The following is a 9,247-nucleotide window of genomic DNA, read 5'->3' as shown; positions in this document are numbered from 1 at the left end:
CCCCCCCCCCCCCCCCCATTAAATACTGTACTGTTTGTGTCAGCAGTTGGGAATGCATGGCAGCAAAGAGCCAACTGTATGCATTGATCTACACCACTTTTTATAGAGAATGTCAGCATCCATGAACATTGGTATCTGCGGAGGTCCTGAAATCAATCCCCTGCAGATACTGAGAGACAACTAAGTTAATGAGGAGTCAAAAATTACATGGGGAATTTTGACAGCATGGGGATCAGGGCCTTAATCCCAGTGTTGTTCAAGGCTCAACTGTACCATGGTCTATACAAAAATGACTGGTTTTCCTGTCAATTTTTAAGTAGTTTTATATTATCAATATTTTAAATTAGTATGTTTGGTATATATTAATATTCTCCTTAGTTCTCTAAGACCAAATTTTGTTGCCACCAGTTGCCATTCCAGCTAGTCTCCATCTCCATCTTATTATCCTGTCTTATTTAATTTCGTATAAATTTTTAAAATTTTTTTTATTAAGTTATTACATATGTGTCCTTATCCCCACGTTACCCCCCTCCATCCCCCCTACTCATGCTCTCACCCCCTGTTGTCCATGTCCATTGGTTAGACCTATATGCTTGCATATAAGTCCTTTGGTTGATCTCTCCCCCTTACCCCTCCCCTCCCCTACCTTCCCTCCGAGGCCTGACAGTCCGATCGATGCCTGTCTCTGGATCTGTCCTTGTTCATCAGTTTATGTTCATTATATTCCACAAATGAGTAAAATCATGTGGTATAGAGTTTCCTCAAAAAACTAAAAATGAAACTCCCATTTGACTCAGTGAACCCACTTCTAGGAATATACCCCAAGAAACTAGAAACACCAATTAGAAAGGATATATGCACCCCTATGTTCATAGCAGCACAATTCACCATAGCTAAAATTTAGAAACAGCCTTAGTGCCCATCAGTAGATGAGTGGATTAAGAAACTGTGGTACATCTACACAATGGAATACTACGCTGCAGTAAAAAGGAGTTCTTACCATTTGCAACAGCATGGATGGAACTGGAGAGCATTATGCTAAGCAAAATAAGCCAGTCAGAGAAGGATAAATACCGTATAACTTTTTATAATCTGTATTATACAAGTTGGTTGTCTGATTCATTTATTAGAATTTATAACTTCATTGTAGCAGGGATCTTATTTACCCTTACTTATCACTGTACTTGAGCATTCAGAAAAAAACCTATTTGTTGATAAAAAAAGAACCAAAAGTGATTGAGCTATTATATTTCTTTCCTATATCAATAAAATAATACTGGAAGACCACAGCACTTATATTTTTCATAATAATACAATGTGTGAAGACAGTATTTGTCAAATTTCAGAAATGCATCAAACTCAGTGATCTGTTAAAAACGTCAAAAACTGAGGTTCTGGCCCTGGCTGGTTTGGCTCAGTGGATAGAGTGTTGGCCTGAAGACTGAGGGGTCCCAGGTTCAATTCCGGTCGGGGGCACATGCCTGGGTTGCGGGCTCGATCCCCAGTGGGGGGAGGGGCAGCTAATCCAATGATTCTCTCTCATCATTGGTGTTTTTATCTCTCTCCCCCTTCCTCTCTGAAACCAATAAAAATATATTAAAACAACAACAACAACAACAAAAACAGGTTCTGGCCCTGACTAATATGGTTCAGTGGAAGGCGTATTGGCCCTTATACCAAAGGGTCGTGGGTTCAATTCCTGATCAAGGGCAAGTACCTGGGTTGTGAGTTCACTCCCCGCCCTCTGTTGGGGCAAGTGCAGGAGGCAGCCAGTTGATATGTCTCTCTCACATCAATGTCTCTCTCTCTCCCCCTCCCTTACTCCTTCCCTCCCACTCTCTCTGAAAAGCAGTGGGAAAAGAATCCTCGGTGAGGATTAAAGAAAAGCAACAAAACCTCTGAGGTTCCAGTTAAGATGGCGGTGTAGGTAAACCCCTGTACTCACCACCATGCACAGCCACATCAAAACTACAACTGAAATACAGAAAAACCATCATTCAGAATAACCTAAAATCTAGCTGAATGGAAGTCCTACAACTAGGGAATTGAAGAAGCAGCACACTGAGATTCGTAGGAGGGACAGAGATGCTGGGTGGTATCGAAGAACTGGCTGGTCCCACATACACATGAGATGGTTTAAAATCAGGAGGGATATCTTAGCTGTGGAAGTTTCTCTGAGGAGTGAGGGGTCCCTGTCCCACACCAGGCACCCAACCCAGGGTTCTAGTAGCAGGAAGAGAAGTCCCCACAATAGTGGCTGTAAAAACCAGCAGGGGTTATGGCTGAGTGACCGGGAGGCTGCTGGCCTCTGACAGTTCTTTTTAAAGGGCCAGTGCATGGTCTTACTCTGATTCCCTCTGAGCTCCAGCTCTGGAGCAGCAGCTTTAAAGGAACCTGGGACACTCAGAGTGGAACTAATTTGTCTGGAATCAGGGAGAGAGCTGGAGGGAAAGCACTTTTTTCCCAGAGAGAAGTGCTAGCAGAGGCCATTGTTCCTTAGCTGAGCCCTGCCTGCCACAGAGCTGGCAGGCAGGCACCATATCTGATTATCCATCAAGTTAGCTAACACTTTTCACCCCATTCTGATGATTCCCTGAGATCCCTCCGCTCCCTACGTGCAGGCTAATCCAAATAATCCCCATTGGCTTTTCCATACACCTGGGCTCTCTTGCTTTATGCTTCAGACTTTCCTAAATCTCTCAAACAAGCAGCAGCAGTGTGCCCCATACCCCTCAATAAGTGGCCACAGGTTCAGAATTTGGCCTCCCTTGGGCATCTTCAAGCCCAACACAAATAAGCAGCCGTCTGCAGATTGCTTTGTAGCTCATTCTGTGTGGCCCCAGGCAGGGCACAGGAAGTGGTTGACTTTGCACCTCCAAGGAGGCTCCAGAGCCAGTGCACCCAGCAGTCAGCTTTGACCACACTGGATTACAACCCCACCACCACCATGAGTAACACACTCAAGGGGTGGACTCAGTGAGCACCAATTCCCCACTAAAGTAAGTCCTGCTCCACAGGGTAGGCTTCTACATAGCTGCGCTTCTGCTATAGTTGAAACTGGTCCTCACAACCAATTGGCGTTGGGGTCATTCCCTCCCAGTAATGCCAACATCAACAAAGGCTCAACTACAATAGGGTAGTACACACAGCTCACACACAGGCACTCTTGGATTTTCCAGCTCAGGTACCTGTCTTCAGATTTTCCTAAAAGCTCTCAATCAAGCAGCGTGTGGCCTCAGTGAGCCCTGTACCTCTCACTAAGTGGCTTTAGGCCCAGCATTAGCAGCATCTTACCTTGGTTCACAGCTTGGCCTTACCTGGGCACCTCCAAGCCCAGCACAAGAAGCAGCTATCTGCAGATTGCTTTGTAGCTTATTCCAGGTTGTACCCAGTAGAACAAAAGTGGTAGCTGATACTGGCCTGCACCTCCCAGGAGGTCCCAGAGCCAGACCACATCTAAGCAACACACTCAAGGGGTGGACTCAGTGAGCACCAATTCCCCACTAAAGTAAGTCCTGCTCCACAGGGTAGGCTTCTACATAGCTGCGCTTCTGCTATAGTTGAAACTGGTCCTCACAACCAATTGGCGTTGGGGTCATTCCCTCCCAGTAATGCCAACATCAACAAAGGCTCAACTACAATAGGGTAGTACACACAGCTCACACACAGGCACTCTTGGATTTTCCAGCTCAGGTACCTGGGGAGGCTGAGTCAGTGGGCCACTATACAAGGCCACTCTACCAATTCTAGGAGACATAGCAGCCCTACCTAATACATAGAAACAAAGACAGGGAAGCAGCCAAAGTGCAGAGACGTAGAAACATGTCACAAATGAAAGAACAGGAGAAATCTCCAGAAAAATAACTAAATAAAATGGAAGCAAGGAAACTATCAAACACAGAGTTTAAAACAATCATTTTTAAGGATGCTCAAAGAATTTACTGAGAACTTAAGGAACTTAGTGAGAACATCAATAAAATAAAAAAGGCCCAGTCAGAAATTAAGCATACACTAAATGAAATAAAGAATAATTTACAGGGATTCAACAGTAGAGGTTCAACATTTGATGCTGAGAATCAAATCAAGAATTTGGAATATAAAAAAGCAAAAAAGACCCAATCAGAACAGCAAAAAATAAAATAAAATAAAATAATCCAAAAATATGAAGATAGTATAAGGAGCCTCTTGGACAACTTCAAGCATAGCAATATTCGCATCATGGGGTTGGCAGAAGTAGAAGAGAGGAACCAAGAAATTGAAAATTTATTTGAAAAAATAATGACAGAAAACTTCCCTTAACTGGTGAAAGAAGTAAACATATAAGTCCTGGAAGCATAGAGTCCCAAACAAGAGGAACCCAAAGAGGCCCACACCAAGACACATCATAATTAAAATGGCAAAGGTTAAAGAAAAAGAGAGAATCTAAAGCAGCAAAAGAAAAGCAGTTTGTTACCTGCAAGGGAGTGCCCATACAACTGTCAGCTGATTTCCCAACAGGAACTTTGCAGGCCAGAGGGAATGGCAAGAAATATTCAAAGTGATGAAAAACAAGGACCTACAACAAAAATTACTCTACCAAGCAAAGCTATCATTTAAATTTGAAGGTCAGATAAAAGGCTTTCCCGATAAGGAAAAGCTAAAGGATTCATCACCATGAAACCAGAATTACATGAAATGTTAAAGGGTTTTCTTTAAGAAGAAGAAAAGAAATAAAAAAGATCAAAATTAGGAACAATAAAATTGCAACAAATACATATCTATCACTAATTAAATCTAAAAATAAAAATAAATGAACAAACAGAATAGAAATAGAGTCATAGATACAAAGAACATTTGGATGGTTGCCAGATGGGAAAAAGGTCAGGGGATGGATGAAAAAAGTGAAGGAATTTAGAAGTACCAATTATTCATAACCCATGGACAAAGGCAATAGACAGGTGAGGATAGGCCTGGGATGGGGTGGGAGATGAGTGGAGGAGGGCAAAGTGGGGAAAATGGGGGACATCTGTAATACTCTCAACAACAAAATAAATTTTTTTGAAGTGTCAAAAACTGATATTTTGCCTAAGAATATTTTCACTAGTGAATACTAATTAGACACACTTCTTTGTAACTTCTACTTCATAAACCTCCAAATGTTATTAAAATCATGATTTGGCATAAAGCATATTCTACATCTAACATGGAAAGAAAAAGGTGACTGCATATTTGTACTATTTTTAAATATGAAAAAAGGTTATCAACAAATAATAATATATTTAACTTATAATGTAGCAGCTACATTAATATTAAGAGACTAAATACTTCCATATTAAGAATTGTATTATATTTAAATGAAAACTAAAGACTATTCAGAAAAATCATCATTTATTGAAACTTTAGACGGGATCTAAATTTTTCATTTCGGTGAGAAAATTGCATGTTTGGTACTATGAAATTTGGAAGATATCCCTAGATTCTTTAAAATTCCAGTGTAAAAAAAATCAAAGTTAATTTCCAAGATGTTAAAGTGTTGTTGTTTTTTAAAATTTTTAATCCCTACCCAAAGATATGTTTTAAATGATTTTAGAGAGAGGAAGGGAGAGACACACACACATATAAACACTTACATCAATGTGAGAGATAAACATCAATTTGTTGCCTTTCGTATATGCCCTGACTGGGCATCAAACCCACAACTTAAGTATGTGCTCTGACCAGAAATCAAACCTGCCATCTTTTTGTGTATGAGATAGTTCTTCAACCAACTGAACCACTTGAACAGGGCTTTTCAAATGTTTTTTAAAAGAGAGAAAATGTTTCAAAATAGCTTACTACCGCCTAGCTTTCTGTTGTATCAAATGTCGTATCTTGCAACAAGTGATTTTGATTAAATCTATTTAAATATTCCCACATAATATACACTATTTTAAAGACATTATTTTGAAGTATTCATTGAATATAATTAATATAAATCAATGTTAACCAGACTATCAATTGAAGAATATTCTTCCAGAGATAATAAAAATGGTTGGCATATATAAAAACTCAGCATATTAAAGGTATTGCAAACTCCTCTCAACTGAGAGACTTACATTTATTTGAGATGCAGCTATAATAATTTGCAGGCCATGTTTGGAAAGAGAGAGTATAGAAAAAGTTTTATAAAATAATCCAGTAGGTCAAATAAGATGAGTCCTATGATTAACAAATTACACAACAGAAACCTTTCCTTAAATTTATTTTAAAAATAAAAATATTCAAATATATTTTAATAATTATGAATAGAAAAGTAACATCCTGGACATAAAAGTACCTATTTGAAACTAACATAAGCCAATTATTAACTATAATTGATGGTTAAATATTAGAAAAGTTTTGGTAAAATTCAGAAATAAACGCTACTATATTAAAATCCATGTGTTAAATATATTAATGATTAATAAAGTGTTATAATAAAACTAGAGGCCCGGTGCATGAAAATTCATGCACTTGAGGGGGCATCCCTCAGCCTGGCCTGCCCCCTCTCACAGTCCAGGAGCCCTCAGGGGTGGGAGGCAACCCAGCAATCAGGGGAAGGCGATGCCCCATCACACCTCTGCTGCTGCCACTGCCGGCAGCACAAGCCTCAGCTGGCCCTGGTTACCTGAGCCTCGGGTGGCCCTGGGCAGCTGGGCAAGCTAAGGCTTGCCTGTGTCCTGGGCCAGCCTTGGGAGGTTGGGCAGCTGACATCCAAGACTTGCCTGCACCTCAGGTCGGCGCTGGGTGGCTGGGGGGCTGAGGGGATGGGGGACTCCAGAAGCAGGCGCCCCAGCAGGGCTGAGGGGACTGGGTGCCGCCATCTTGTGACTGTGGGTGCCACCATCTTTGAGAGTGGGGCAGTCTATTAGCATATTCCCTCCTTATTGGCTGTGGGTGCCACCATCTTTGAGAGTGGGGCAGTCTATTAGCATATTCCCTCCTTATTGGCTGTGGGTGCCACCATCTTTGAGAGTGGGGCAGTCTATTTGCATATTCCCTCCTTATTGGCTGTGGGCACCACCATCTTTGTGATGGCATGAGGGTCAATTAGCATATTCCCTCTTTATTAGATAGGATAGTATCATAAAATATTGAAACTAGAAAAGACTTGAAGTGGATTTAAAATTGTTGAAAGAATGACTTTCTAAATTTTAAGATGATAAAAAAATCAAAAAGATTATAATGAAACATAACAAAAATGAAACTTTTTTATGTTAAGAGAGAAAAATAAAAAGCCAAATTGAGAAAACATACTTAAAAGGTAATATCTATACTAATAAAATATTAATATGCGAATTAGACCAGGAGACCTTCTGGAGACCTTCTAGATGTCCTTCCAGACAAAGCCATGGTGGCAGGGCCGAGGCAGAGGCAGTTGGGGGCGATCAAGCCATCAGGGTAGAGCAGTTGGGATCAGGCCGGCAGGGGAGGGCAGTTGGGGGCGATCAGGCCTGCAGGGGAGGGCAGTTGGGGGCAATCAGGCTGGCAGTGGGGGGCAGTTGGGGGAGATCAGGTCAGCAGGAGAGGCAGGTGGGGGCGATCAGGCCTGTAGGAGAAGGCGATTAGGGGCAATGAGGCCGGCAGGCAAAGGCAATTAGGGGCAATCAGGCAGGCAGGCAGAGTGGTTAGGGGCGATCAGGCAGGCAGGTAAGCGGTTAGGAGCCAGTGGTCCCAGATTGGGAGAGGGATGTCTGACTGCAGGATTGGGCCTAAACTGGTAGTCAGACATCCCCCAAGGGGTCCTGAATTGGGAGAGTGCAGGCCGGGCTGAGGGACACCCCCCACCCCACACACACACAGTGCACGAATTTCGTACACCGGGCCTCTAGTTAATATATAATGAGCTAACTTGGGTAAATCAATAAGAAGAAGACTAAAAAAAGCACAATTCAAAAAGAATAAAAACAAATAGGCTATAAATACTTGAAAACTGTCCAACCTCAGTAGTAATCAAAGAAACACAAGAGAATAAAACAAACTTTTTAATCTATTATGTTAACATAAATCTTTAAAAAATGAGAATACCAAAGCAACTTTATAAATTAATGTTAAAAGTTGGTGAAATTAGACTACTTTTGAATATCAATTGGCAATATGTATCCAAAGTCTTAAAGATATCTACCCTTTTGATTGCATATCCTAATAGTTATATTTTAAAATTATTTATGCATAACTATTTATTGCATTGAATAGATGGAAATAAGTATTGTCTCTAACCTCATTACTGACTAATGCAAGTTCAGTGTGAAATCACATATCAAGTGGATGCAATGACATAGATATTAAGAATCATAATTATGAATAAAATGAAACATTCAGAAAGTTTAGCAAGATAAAGCAAGACCGTAAAGTGCATATTCACTAGGATTATATAGCTGTTATTAAAAGGCAGAAAAATTTAAAACTATAAGAAAAATGTACCAAAATATTAATAGTAATTCTTTGGATAGAAGGATTTTAGATCATGGTCTTAAGACCTACTACTTTTTTAGTGTTTTGTAGAATACAAAAGTATTATATTAAAATTGAAAAAAAAACATTATTCATAACATTGGAAGTTTTCATCAGGAGAAATATTAGTTTAAATAAAATCATTATTAAGATTATATTGGATTTGAAGTTTCATTAAAATGTTTTAACTTAAGAGAATTGTTGAGAAGCTCTGTATGACAGATCCTCAGGCAAAACCCACAGCAAACAGTACAGCAATCTGCCATGAGGAACTGTCTGGATGACTCTTTAACCAACACTAAATGAGCTAATGTTCAAATACCGGAATGTTTGATAAACTAGGCAGTAATAGATTATTTTAAAATGACTTTCAGAAGCATATTTTAAAAATCAATGCTAAACCTTCCTGATCTCCATTTTTGTTTACACCTTAACAAGAGAACACTTCTTGAATTTCAAGTGTACTCTTATAGAAATTGTGTTTAGATGAATTTTTCCCTGTGGAAGAAGCATGTGCGATACATTAAGGTACTCAGTTTGCTTTATTAAAGATAAAATATGTCTGTAAAAATGAAAGGAGAGAAGGCAAGAAGGCATCTCTGTGTACCCCCAGGGAAACCTTAGGTGAATTTGCAGCCCTGAATGGTAAACTATGGTAATTTAGCAGTGAAGTTGATGGATTTTAATTAAAGGCTTCTGTAGTCCTTAGTGGCTTGGAGGTAGAAGAGCCAGAATTTTCAGGGGGTGAAATATAACTACAATTTACTTAATTCTTTTGCTCCTAACTTTGTGGTAT

The 9,247-nt window shown here is 40.0% G+C and overlaps 1 protein-coding gene across 1 annotated transcript in view; it reads right to left on the bottom strand.

Moving 5' to 3' along the window:
• The window catches only part of DIAPH3 (diaphanous related formin 3), a 522,899-nt gene that overhangs the window by 154,733 nt on the left and 358,919 nt on the right, over window positions 1–9,247 (bottom strand). The gene's annotated exons all lie outside the window — the stretch shown is intronic.

Source organism: Myotis davidii, unplaced genomic scaffold (genome assembly GCF_000327345.1).
Source record: "Myotis davidii unplaced genomic scaffold, ASM32734v1 scaffold488, whole genome shotgun sequence".
Classification (NCBI taxonomy): Eukaryota; Metazoa; Chordata; class Mammalia; order Chiroptera; family Vespertilionidae; genus Myotis; species Myotis davidii.
Note: the sequence above shows the minus strand (reverse complement) of the source record. Positions and strands in the feature narration are given on the sequence as shown.